Here is a 13,415-nt window from a genome sequence, read left to right on the forward strand (position 1 = left end):
CATTTCACTTCACCTCACCTCATCTCACCTCACCACACCTCCAGCAGCTGGCTGGCTGGGAAATACATCGCTGCCAGAGCGAGGCGGAGTCGTGTGTTGTGCTGGAACAACTCTTTCTCAACATGAAGAGCTGATTTCTTTTCAGATTGTGTCTTTAGAAAAACCAAATACCAATACCAATACGGACTTCAAAACTACACACATGCAAGACAAGACAAGACAAGACAATACACTGGTTCTCAAACTTTTTCACTTCAAGGACTCCTTAACTGACACAAATTAGACCACGGACCCCCATTTGATAAGATTTTGTCCCAGGGCCCCCATCTGATAAGATTTTAGCTTTCGTGACAACCCTCCTGGCCCTGTCTTGCAGGAGCCCAAGTGGTTTCCAGGACTATACACTACTATACTATACTAATAACCTGCCCATGACCTTCCCTGGATCATAACACACCGCCATGAACATTTTCAGCCCAATCCGACCTGGGGCGTGAGGTGGATTCCAGGACTTTCCATGTGGTTCCAGGACTTGATGGCCTGCCCATAACTTTGCCCGGCTCATAACCCACCGCCATGCACATTTTCAATCCAATCTGACCTGGGTTGTGGGTGTTCGGTGGTTTCCAGGATTTTCCAGGTGGTTCCAAGACTTGATGACCTGCCCATGACCTTGCCCAGATCCACCGCCATGTACATTTTTTGCCCAATCTGACCTGGGGTGTGGGCATGCCATGCAAGCTCTTAACCTGTACTGTAACATCTTAACATTCTAACCTCTTAACCTGCACTGTAACATCTTCATGTGAGTTGAATAGAGCCCATTTAGGAGAGTCATCACATGAATGAGGGGGTACTACTATTGGCATGTCAAAACAGCTCAAGGGGTACATAAGTAAAAAAAAAGTTTGGGGACCACTGGCCTATGTCAAGGTTTTTATTCTGTTTTTGCTGTTTTTGTTTTTATTCTGCATATCCCCTCCGCCCCCAGCCAATGTTTTGTTTGACATCTGAGAAGCATAACGTAGCAGTTTATCGTTTAAAAATCCAGGAATTATCTTGGATGAGATATGTTGTTGGCAAAATCATTCACACTGATGTCCCTCCAATGGCCTCCATATCACATGACAAAATCATTCACACTAAAGTGCCTGATGTCCCTCCATATCACATGACAAAATCATTCACACTAAAGTGTCTGATGTCCCTCCATATCACATGACAAAATCATTCACACTAAAGTGCCTGATGTCCCTCCATATCACATGACAAAATCATTCACACTAAAGTGTCTGATGTCCCTCCATATCACATGACAAAATCATTCACACTAAAGTGCCTGATGTCCCTCCATATCACATGCCAAAATCATTCACACTAAAGTGCCTGATGTCCCTCCATATCACATGACAAAATCATTCACACTAAAGTGTCTGATGTCCCTCCATATCACATGACAAAATCATTCACACTAAAGTGTCTGATGTCCCTCCATATCACATGACAAAATCATTCACACTAAAGTGTCTGATGTCCCTCCATATCACATGACAAAATCATTCACACTAAAGTGCCTGATGTCCCTCCATATCACATGACAAAATCATTCACACTAAAGTGCCTGATGTCCCTCCATATCACATGACAAAATCATTCACACTAAAGTGCCTGATGTCCCTCCATATCACACGACAAAATCATTCACACTAAAGTGCCTGATGTCCCTCCATATCACATGACAAAATCATTCACACTAAAGTGTCTGATGTCCTTCCATATCACATGACAAAATCATTCACACTAAAGTGTCTGATGTCCCTCCATATCACATGACAAAATCATTCACACTAAAGTGTCTGATGTCCTTCCATATCACATGACAAAATCATTCACACTAAAGTGTCTGATGTCCTTCCATATCACATGACAAAATCATTCACACTAAAGTGTCTGATGTCCCTCCATATCACATGACAAAATCATTCACACTAAAGTGTCTGATGTCCTTCCATATCACATGACAAAATCATTCACACTAAAGTGTCTGATGTCCCTCCATATCACATGACAAAATCATTCACACTAAAGTGTCTGATGTCCCTCATATCACATGACAAAATCATTCACATTAAAGTGCCTGATGTCCCTCCATATCACATGACAAAATCATTCACACTAAAGTGTCTGGTGTCCCTCCATATCACATGACAAAATCATTCACACTAAAGTGTCTGATGTCCTTCCCTATCACATGACAAAATCATTCACACTAAAGTGTCTGATGTCCCTCGATATCACATGACAAAATCATTCACACTAACGTGCCTGATGTCCCTCCATATCACATGACAAAATCATTCACACTAAAGTGTCTGATGTCCCTCCATATCACATGACAAAATCATTCACACTAAAGTGCCTGATGTCCCTCGATATCACATGACAAAATCATTCACACTAAAGTGTCTGATGTCCCTCCATATCACATGACAAAATCATTCACACTAAAGTGCCTGATGTCCCTCCATATCACATGACAAAATCATTCACACTAAAGTGCCTGATGTCCCTCCATATCACATGACAAAATCATTCGCACTAAAGTGTCTGATGTCCCTCCATATTACATGACAAAATAATTCACACTAAAGTGTCTGATGTCCCTCCATATCACATGACAAAATTATTCACACTAAAGTGTCTGATGTCCCTCCATATCACATGACAAAATCATTCACACTAAAGTGCCTGATGTCCTTCCATATCACATGACAAAATCATGCTGCACACTAACATCAGCTTCCCCACTGGGGAGTAAAGAAGATGGCTAATCTAATTTAACATCATCTTAAACTGGAGAAAGCTAACAGGAGCAGCCATGTTTGTCTGTCATCAAACATGGATAGGCAGAGGGAATCATCTTTATGAGGAAAACAGGCACCATTAGAAAAAGCACTAAATATCAATATACACATACCAATATACACACAACACATTTTCCCTCGCAATTTCCCTACATGGAACTATGAGCATAAAGATCAGTTTTTAAATTGGGAAAAAAATGGAATGATTTGCTGTTGGCATCTGGCTTAATTCACATTAAATCTTGCCATATCCGAATCAAAGGGAATTAAACTGAGTTGAAAGCAAGTGATAAAACTGATGATGACACCAAATAAAAACCCCACATTATATATTAATGCCCGTGCTCAAAGGGAATAGTCCTTTTTGAGGAACAATTTCAGCTGAATTCCCAGCATTCCCAGCTTGCTGATATAAAAGGCAATGAAGTCCTGCAATCTCAATCATCCAGGTAACAGGAACTTGAACGAGAATCAGTCATTTTCTTATCAGCCGACCAGGTACATAAAACAGAGCACATAGTATTTCATAAGTGACAAGGGAGGATCCTATATCTCTTAACTTACATATACATGATTATTGGACTGCGTATTACAGTTTCTCTTGATTTGACATTTCTCCAAACCAAGGTTCATGCTTTCATACACAGCAATCGAAAACCCCTTGAAAATTTTGCAAAACTGTCAATTTTCCAGTTTCATTCAAAATGCAAAACTATTTTCCAAAATGCTACACAAAACTCCAAACAAAACTCCATGCTTACAGAACAGTCTGCACAGCTGTATAAACTCTTAATAATTCTGCAAAGCTATCTGTACCTTACTGTAAACCAGCCATCTAATATTACATTTTCATTGTTTTCACACAAATCTATACATAAATCATCTGGCCTGACAGAAATAAAGGGGTTAATGAGGAATTAAGTCGTTGTTTACAACACTAAACTTGTCTGCTGGTTTATTTGGAAGCAAATTGTGAATAATCATCAATATCCTCAGTCACCGCATCACACATTGACAAATAAAAATGTCAGATATATCACCAAAACTGACAAGCCATGTGAAACTGTGAAATGTTACATATCATAGTATTTTGAAAATTGTGTAGAGATGTTTTGCTTAATGTAAAGGAAAGCTTTTTATTGATAAATCTAGATAATAAAGTTGACATTGTGTGTCTGTCTGTGTGTGTGCGTGTGTACTGTGTATCTCTAGCTAGGGTTTGCACGCAGTTTTGACATGCATGAACGGTGGCCTCTTCACAGAGTAGTGCAACAGTTGATACCTGCCAGGGTGGAATAGTTGCACTTACCATTTTAGCAGCTCTATAAGCCACTCTATTGGTTGATCGGTCGGTCGGTCCACAAAGGTTCACCACCCTTTAGCGGGCACAGTTTTCGCCCTAGGAGGCTGAAATTTGACATGGAGGTCAAGTGTGTGTATGTGTGTGCAGGGCCGCCCAGAGAGATGGCAGTGCCCCTGCCCCCCCCCCGCACCCCCACACGCGTTTTACTCATATCAACGCTGCAGCTTTCGGAGCTGACTGAAAAAAGTTTGTTAACAGATTATTATTTGGGTCTAAAGCCCTTGCCTGCTCCCGCTTTTTTTTTGCCTTGCGATTTTGGCATCCTGACTTTTGTTTTGCTCTTGGCATTTTGCTATCACCGGTCTTGTTTTGTTTGCTATCACGTGACCTGTCTGTGTTGTGTGTTACACCATAAATGGTCCCTCTAGCTGCTGCTGCCCCAAGCAAAATGGTCCGCCCCAAGCCTGCCTTGTTCTTCTTCTTCTTCTTTTGGCTTTCCGGCAGACTAGATGCCTAGCGCACATTGCTGCCTCTTACTGCACTGGTCGGATGGGGGATTACATCAGAATGGCACTATTTTCCACAGGAGCACTCCTGCCCAAGCATGCCTTGTTACTGCTGCTGTGTTTTGTGTATTTGTTTGACTCCTTGCAACAACAAAAAATTAGTTGCCGGCGCCGCATTTTCAGGATGGGAGATATATTTTAGTGTTAAAAAAAAAAAAAAAAAAAATGCCTGACTCCAGCTCCCCCCCTAGTGGCGACGCCCCTGGAAGCCCCCTTTACTCCCCCCTTATGGGCGGACCTGTGTGTGTGAAGGTGTGTGTTTGTGTTCATGGCAATTGGCTAAAAGGGGGGTGGGAGGGGGGGGGGCAATTTTGAAATGCAGGATGGCAGAGGCAAAGGGCTGAAGGTGAAGGTGTGTTTGTGTTCATGCCAATTGGCTAAAAGGGGGAGGTGAGGATTTCAAAATGCAGGGTGGCAGAGGCAGAGTAGGGTGGGCTGCCCCTACCATCCTGCATTTTGGAATTTTGCACATGTGGTCGCAGCTATTGCTATTCACTCTTGGTTTTTTTTTTTATAATTTTGGAAATAAATTGTGATCCATAATCTTTCCACGTACACCCTGCTCAAGCACCCCTAGGGGTACACGTGGTTGGGAAACACTGTAGGCTGTGAAAGAGCTGTTGCACACCTTAAAAACTTTAAATCAGGTGCGTAGGATGGAAAATTGAACTAGAAGTAGAGAAAATCCCGCAAGACACTGACCTTACTGGTAAACTCTTTATTAGAAGATAAATAGGGAAAACAACGTTTCGGTACTAGACCTTCATCAGGTTTAAACACTGTAGGCTACCATGAAACAAACAGGGCATGGGTGTATCTTGCTCGGGCCCGGGACAAAATGATCCCATAGGGCCCAAGTTACCCTCCTCCATCCACTTAAATTATAGACAATTCCCTAGTCCCAGGGGCTGGGGCAACTGACCCTGCCCCCCCTGGAAGCCCCCTTTACCCCCCCCCCCTTATGGGCGGACCTGTGTGTGTGAAGGTGTGTGTTTGTGTTCATGGCAATTGGCTAAAAGGGGGGTGGGAGGGGGGGGGCAATTTTGAAATGCAGGATGGCAGAGGCAAAGGGCTGAAGGTGAAGGTGTGTTTGTGTTCATGCCAATTGGCTAAAAGGGGGAGGTGAGGATTTCAAAATGCAGGGTGGCAGAGGCAGAGTAGGGTGGGCTGCCCCTACCATCCTGCATTTTGGAATTTTGCACATGTGCTCGCAGCTATTGCTATTCACTCTTGGTTTTTTTTTTTATAATTTTGGAAATAAATTGTGATCCATAATCTTTCCACGTACACCCTGCTCAAGCACCCCTAGGGGTACACGTGGTTGGGAAACACTATAGGCTGTGAAAGAGCTGTTGCACACCTTAAAAACTTTAAATCAGGTGCGTAGGATGGAAAATTGAACTAGAAGTAGAGAAAATCCCGCAAGACACTGACCTTACTGGTAAACTCTTTATTAGAAGATAAATAGGGAAAACAACGTTTCGGTACTAGACCTTCATCAGGTTTAAACACTGTAGGCTACCATGAAACAAACAGGGCATGGGTGTATCTTGCTCGGGCCCGGGACAAAATGATCCCATAGGGCCCAAGTTACCCTCCTCCATCCACTTAAATTATAGACAATTCCCTAGTCCCAGGGGCTGGGGCAACTGACCCTGCCCCCCTCCCCGTCTGCTGCCCTGGAAACTAGACTAGATTAAAATCTATATGGCTGGACTGTGTTCACCCGACCACATGTTCCGAACAAACCAATGGTGAAACTTCATCACTCAGTCAGTCAGCGACATTCACATTTATAGGGCTGGCCCCGTGGGTACGGTCCAGCTCAAAACACTGCAACAGTAATCATCCAAACACGCACAGTTGTTTTCTGTAATACAGTAAGATGAGCTTGTGTTAAATTGACACTGTCTGTGGCTAATTGAAGGTGACCTGATATTCCTGGCAATTAGCTCTGCATGCATAATTACCAATTATTAGTTACTTACACAATACCCCACCGATGACTGCAAGCAAAAGATGCCGGCAGCAATTCCATCTCACAATTTGCGAGGCGGTTCTTAATTGCCTCGGCCAGCTTCATTCACGTCTTGAGGACGCGGGTGCTAATTATTGTGAATGACTCAATGAAAACACAATTAGGCGATGATGCAAACAGTGTCACATTAAAGTGGAGAATGTGTTTTTGTAACAAGCGCCTTGAGATGACAATTTGAAAAACAGAGAGTGTAAGGGCTCGAGGGAGAAATGATTCATTCAAATGCCTGGTGTCACTGAATTCATTCATGTTTCCTCTCTCTCTCCCCCTCCCTCCATCAGCTGCCCGCTATCTGTTTTTAATTCCAATAATCAGAAACAGATAAGCGCCGGTCCATTTTATGAATTGGAAAATGGGCTATAACACAGCCACTACCGCTTTATGTTTGAGATCTGACTTTTATTGCAAAAGACATGGCCGTTTTTTGAGGTTGTGTCTCCTTGCCGTCATGAGCCAAGGGACTGAGAGAGAGAGAGAGGGGAGAGAGGGGTGGAGGAGGGGAGGCGGTGATGGACGAGGTTATGAAAGGGATCAAAGCAGCACATCTGTAAGTATGTGGAAAGAGGAAGGGTGAGTGTGTGCTAACAATTGAAGACATGCATCGACTGGTCAGCCAGGCACACAATTGGACTGGCTGCAGCGAGTCTTCTCACATGTGAATTTTACATTTCCAGTCTGTGAGACAACATTTGGATCCGGTTGAGCAGACAGTTTCTATTGACAGCATATTATTATATATATATCTATTGACAAGCAGTGCTAAGACACTGACAATTATGTGTTATTTTCTAACCAATTGTTTTTTTTTAATGTATGACAGGGATTTTTTTTTTTTTACCTTTATTTATACAGGGGGAGTCTCACTGAGAGCAATGCTCTCTTTTTCAGGAGTGCCCTGTTCACATTCACACACACATTCACACCTGGAAGCTGCCCAGTACAACCACAGTCTGATCTGTAGGCCACTGATCAGCTCCACTGGAGCAGTTGGGGTTAAGGGCCTTGCTCAAGGGCACCTCAGTGGTGGTAATGAGGGAGGGGCAAGCGCTGCCTTTTCGCTTTCCTCACCCAGATTTATCCTGCCGGTCCCGGGGATTGAACCGACGACCTTCCGGTCACAAGCTCGCTTCTCTAACCATTGGGCCACCACTGCCCATGTGGGATGTACAGGAGCAGTGCTGGATCCTCCCAGAATAGCTTTCTGCTTGGTTACAAGAGAACTTAGAGTATTTATTAAAGGATGGGTTTACCGATGGGGAATATGAATATATATTAATTCTTAAAAAATCTTAAATTTCGAATCCGTTGAAATTTTTGAAATTGCTTGTTCACAGCCAGAGAAAAAAAAAATGAAAAAAAAAAAAAAAAAAATGGGCCAGGTGACGCGTTTCGACGCGAAACGCGTCACCTGGCCCAATTTTTTTTTTTTTTTTTTCATTTATTTTTTTCTCTGGCTGTGAACAAGTCCCCATCGGTAAACCCATCCTTTAACTGGTAGGTAGACACTAGATGGCAGAGTTCAGTGATTATTGTGCAACAGAATGTCATAATGTGAAAACTATATTAGATGATAATTCTGTGTCCATTGGCCACTTTACTTCAGACTGGAGGCCAGTATAATCATTATGGCAAACCCGGAGCCTCATTCGTCTCAGGTTTAAAAAGTCTTTCACAAGTCAGCAGTGGCTCCTGCATGTACATTACTGGCTTTCCTGGTCAAGCTAAGCAGGTCTGGCTGTGGTGGATATTCCATGGATGGGAGACTGGTGCTGGAAGTGGTGTTGGAGGACCAGTAGGAGGTGCTCTTCCCTCTGGTCTCATGAATAATCTCCCCAATGCCCCAGGGCAGAGACAGGGACTCCAAAGGATGGTGCTCACTCACAGGACAGTCCCTGTCTCTGCATTGTGAGTGTGCACCGTCCTTCGGATGAGATGTTAAACTGAGGTCCTGACTCTCTGTGGTCATTAAAGATCCCATCTGCACTCTTCGCTAGAGCCGGTGCCCTGGCTAAATTCCCAAACAGGCCTTCCTTCAATCATGGCCACCTAATCATCTCTCGTTACTTAATTGGCACATTAGGCGTCGACTCTCCACCGTGATAGCTGATGTGTGGTGAGCGTTCTGCCGTAAACTGGCTATGTGCATCACCCAGGTGGGTGCTACACATCGGTGGTGGTTGAGTTGAGTTCATGTGAAGAGCTTTGATTATCTAGAAAAGCATGATATAAAATGAAATTAATTATTAATAAAGTCAGTATGATCAAACTTAGGTTTTGATTAAATTAAGAACAACTATAATGCATTCCATATGAAGAAATGATGTGATATTGAGCAGCAAACCCAATCACTCAGTTTCACCCACTTTCAAAATGCTGATGTGTTGATTACCGGTATTTCAATCACTCTTACGTACAGTATATAGCACCATAATCTTATACTGTTGAAAGCTCTTTGGATTTCGAGTTTGCATACTTTGGAACATAAACTTGTGTTAAAACAGATACTTTTTTGTATTGAGTTTTTGTTGGAGTAATGCTTTCACAGTTTTCTCCCGACTGTTTTTTTTACATGGAAATGCTAAGAAAAGACACAAATATTGGCATAGTAGATACATTATTAAAATATGTAATATATGAATAATAGGCCTATGTTGCCCCCAACCAACCAGTGACAGCCTCTTACTTGACTATGAGCAGTGAAACTAGGATCTGCAATGAATTTACTGTACTAATGCTAATGGTTTAATCATAAATGTCTGTGCATAAATCTTTCCATAATGCGATGTGATCCACAACAACACCGTATCAACGGTGTAATGACAAATAGCAAACAGAATCCGAAACAGAAGGGAGTGTATTGAACAGATGGGAAAGGTCTTTAGAAATATAGATTAAGATCAATCAAAACCAGGAGTTCCCAGGAAATTGTCTGGCCTTTATCAGGGACACAGGAATGTTGTTAATCTATTATTGCATGTGAAATAAAGGCATTTAAATGTTTTGCAACAAGACAAAGTGCCTTGGACACCATCTTCTGCTGCTGCGAACTACTGGTTTTGACTAGATCTTAATGTACATTGACAAAGACTCCCCTTGCCTTACTTTGGCCTATAGTATTCTGACTTGGAGAATGGAATCAGATGTTCTGGACATGTCCTGCGGAGAGGCGAGCCGGGAACAGTGAACTTCAGTCAACTTGAGTCACTGAGTTACAGTAGTTGGCTGTGGTCAGAGGGTCAGGTGCGAAGGCCGGAAGGAACCTGGGGGTGACAGCAAGTGAACATTGCTCTCCAGCTCCTGATCAATCTTCCTGCAGCGTGCAGAGCCCGGCCCGGGGAGTCCAGCTGAAATAGTTGGCACACTTTTGTTGTTGTTTCAGCTTTCACACATTATAGAAATATCCCTCTCTCCTCCTATAGCTGTGCATACGTGTGCATGCCGCAGGATTTCTTCACATTTTGAGTATGTCCGTTTACATTTTGGAATAATTACTAACAAAATATTGAAAAAGTCATAGATTAAAGCCTTTAAACGAGCTCATCCTCGTGAGATATCATGGTCACACCTCTCGCATACTTCTGCCTAGCACTTGACCTCGAAGGAAATTATTATTCATTTGGAACATAGGGCAGGGAGGATAATGTGAACAATAAACATTGGGCAATCCCCAAATGAACAATTAAGCTTGTTTTTGCTCGTTTCTTCTTTTGCAAGCCAATCAAAAGGAAATGATACGGTTGAATGAATGCAATCAGCCCGAGGAAGAGATACGCCACGGTATGATAATTATGTACAAACACACAAAAAATGCTTAAAAACCTAAAGAAAATATTGAAATGGATTGGATAACCTCTTCCACCAGGGAGATAAAGGACTTGATTTGGGTGCAGTCTAGCCATCCTCAGGCAATTCAGTCAAAGGCAAGCAGACTGTTCCTTCTGACTTTCACACTATACATTCAAGTGCTGCCCCCTGTCTTTTGAACAAGTCAATTTGGTAACGTTTATCTCTTTTACTGCAAGTTCGGCTCACACACAGATGTTTCTGATTTGAGTTGATTGAATCCATGTTTCCAATTACAGAAGGAGGCAGAGGAGAGGGGAGCAGTTGTTATCTCCTTGACACTGCCAACTTGCAATTTCTTTACTCTAATATTTTCCAGCACTTATACTTTTAAAGGTTGATCAATCAAACGATTATAAGTTTGTAATTTATATAATCATGATTTGTAATGATTATAATCATGTTGTGACAGTTGTGGATTTTCATGCAAAATTAGTCTGGTATGTTATATTAACACAAGTACACATGGATAGCCGCTCATGCTACTTCTGTCTCGCTCACTCGTAAGCACACGCACGCACGCACGCACGTGCACGTGCACGCGCGCACACACACACACACACACACACACACACACACACACACACACACACACACTACACAGTACACCCACCCTCACATATCATATCAATGGATCAACGCCCAGTGGAAGAATGAGCCAAAATACAGAACATGATATTTTTCAGCAAGTATGTGGGAGTGTTGAAATCTGTCAGGGTGTTTGTCATTTATCTGGCTGCTTTCACTATTGCTTTGACCAAACAAACCTTTGCATCACTGGAAGGTCGTGACCTTTACAGTAAATGGGATATTCTGGCATACGATGACGTCCTCGCTCTGGCCACCACTCGACGATTGTGGGGCATGACATCATCAGTGGGTATGACATCACTCTACAATTGTGGGGCATGACATCATCAATGAGTATGACATCATCAGTCGGTGACGTTTGCATGCTCAGTTGATGGATTGTGTCTGTGTGGGTCTCTGCCGTGCCGCCTGCCGCCCTATTATATAAATATTAGTCAGATATATAAACTAGATGGCGCATACCTCCGCCAACACTATGCAACTGTCACTGTTTTAGCCATTGATCACAACACCACGTGGCCAAAAGCTCTATAGAGTGCCAAAGTCACGCCCTCTTCCGCGTTCAGCATACGAACCAAGGGATTTCATCCACCATTCACCGGACCAGAACTAAAAACTAAAACGGATTAAAAATAATCTTCATCAATTCTATTTTGTAATTTCGGTCCTAGTGGAATGTTATATGGTCTCTCCCTATTCTAAATATAGCTGAATCACTTGGTTTGACCAAGTAAAACTATTTTTATAAGCATATTACGAAATGTAGATGGAAAAATGAATGGCGGATGAAATCCCTTGGTTTGTATGCTGAACGCGGAAGAGGGCATGACTTTGGCACTTTATATCTGTATTCACCGGAAATGAGCTCTCCACTGCCCCCATGTTGTTTGAATGGGCCAATAGGCGTGATTTCTATTCGCACATAGGTTACGCAACAACCACGCCCTGTGCCCGCCTACGCAGCAGTCAAGCGCCGGGATTGGCCAGGCGCCCATGCTCCCGTGAGACTGACAAGGCCTCAACCTGCATGCAGCTCGGCCAACATGATTTCGGTAAAAGGGTAAATTAACAATGTTTTAACTAATTTTTCTCCATCAAAACTTCTTAGGAAAACTAACACAGTTAGATTGTTCTTATAGCACAACTTTTTTCATCTCGTCTTAATCTGATATTTGAGGCAATAATTATCTTTATCCTCAGAAAGCCCTGTGAGAAAATCCCATCAATCTGCATCAACCCCAAGAGTAATATCTCTGGGTTGCTTGTTACATTTTCAATGCTGTACCTTTTCTGTGGGTAAGAATTGAGCTTGAAATTAACGATATGATACATTATATTATGATATGAGCTATGAACGTGAACACAACACCGTTTATATTATTGCATGTTTTTGTAGATTGTGTACATTGTGTAGATTACAATTATTATGCTTATTATTATTACTATGCTAAGGAAGGTAGGTGACCATAATTCATTTCAATGTCCGCTCTCAATGTCCGCTCTCGAAATCGCTGTCCGTTCTCAAGAGCTATTCAGTTGGTTCATGAAATCGCTGGGCTGCGTGCCCTCCGGGGTGGGAGATTCCAGCTGTCAAAACAAGAAGACAAAAGACTTGCTCCTGGCCAATCCCGGCGCTTGACTGCTGCGTAGGCAGGCACAGGGCGTGGTTATTGCGTAACCTATGTGCGAATAGAAATCACGCGCCGCCCCCAACCTGCGAACAGCAACAAGCAACAAGCTAACGGGACAGCTGACACTGCTGGCTTGAAACAGCCTGCTCAGTACTCAGCAGTTCAGAAACCGGTCAGCAACAAGCTAACAGGACGGCTGACACTGCTGGCTTGAAACAGCCTGCTCAGCGCTCAGCAGTTCATTTTTTTATGATCAATTATTTATTCGTATTTTCATAAACAATACAGTCCACACACCAAAAGAACCACAAATATATAACAAACAAATAAAGTCATACAAAACAAAAATCAAACTAAACCTAACCACTATTCTAAGAAAAGAAAAGAAAAACAGTGTCACATCAGCAGCCCACAAACACTATTGCAAAAGCCCCCGGCATAAACATCAGCTTAAATAAAATAAAATAAAACATCTTCCCATCATAGTCCATTCACAAAATCCACTGCGCTCAGCAGTTCAGAAGCCGCTCAGCAACAAGCTAACGGGACAACTGACACTGCTGGCTTGAAACAGCCCAC

The sequence above is a fragment of the Poromitra crassiceps genome (assembly GCF_964638095.1).
Source record: "Poromitra crassiceps genome assembly, chromosome: 9".
Taxonomy (NCBI): domain Eukaryota; kingdom Metazoa; phylum Chordata; class Actinopteri; order Beryciformes; family Melamphaidae; genus Poromitra; species Poromitra crassiceps.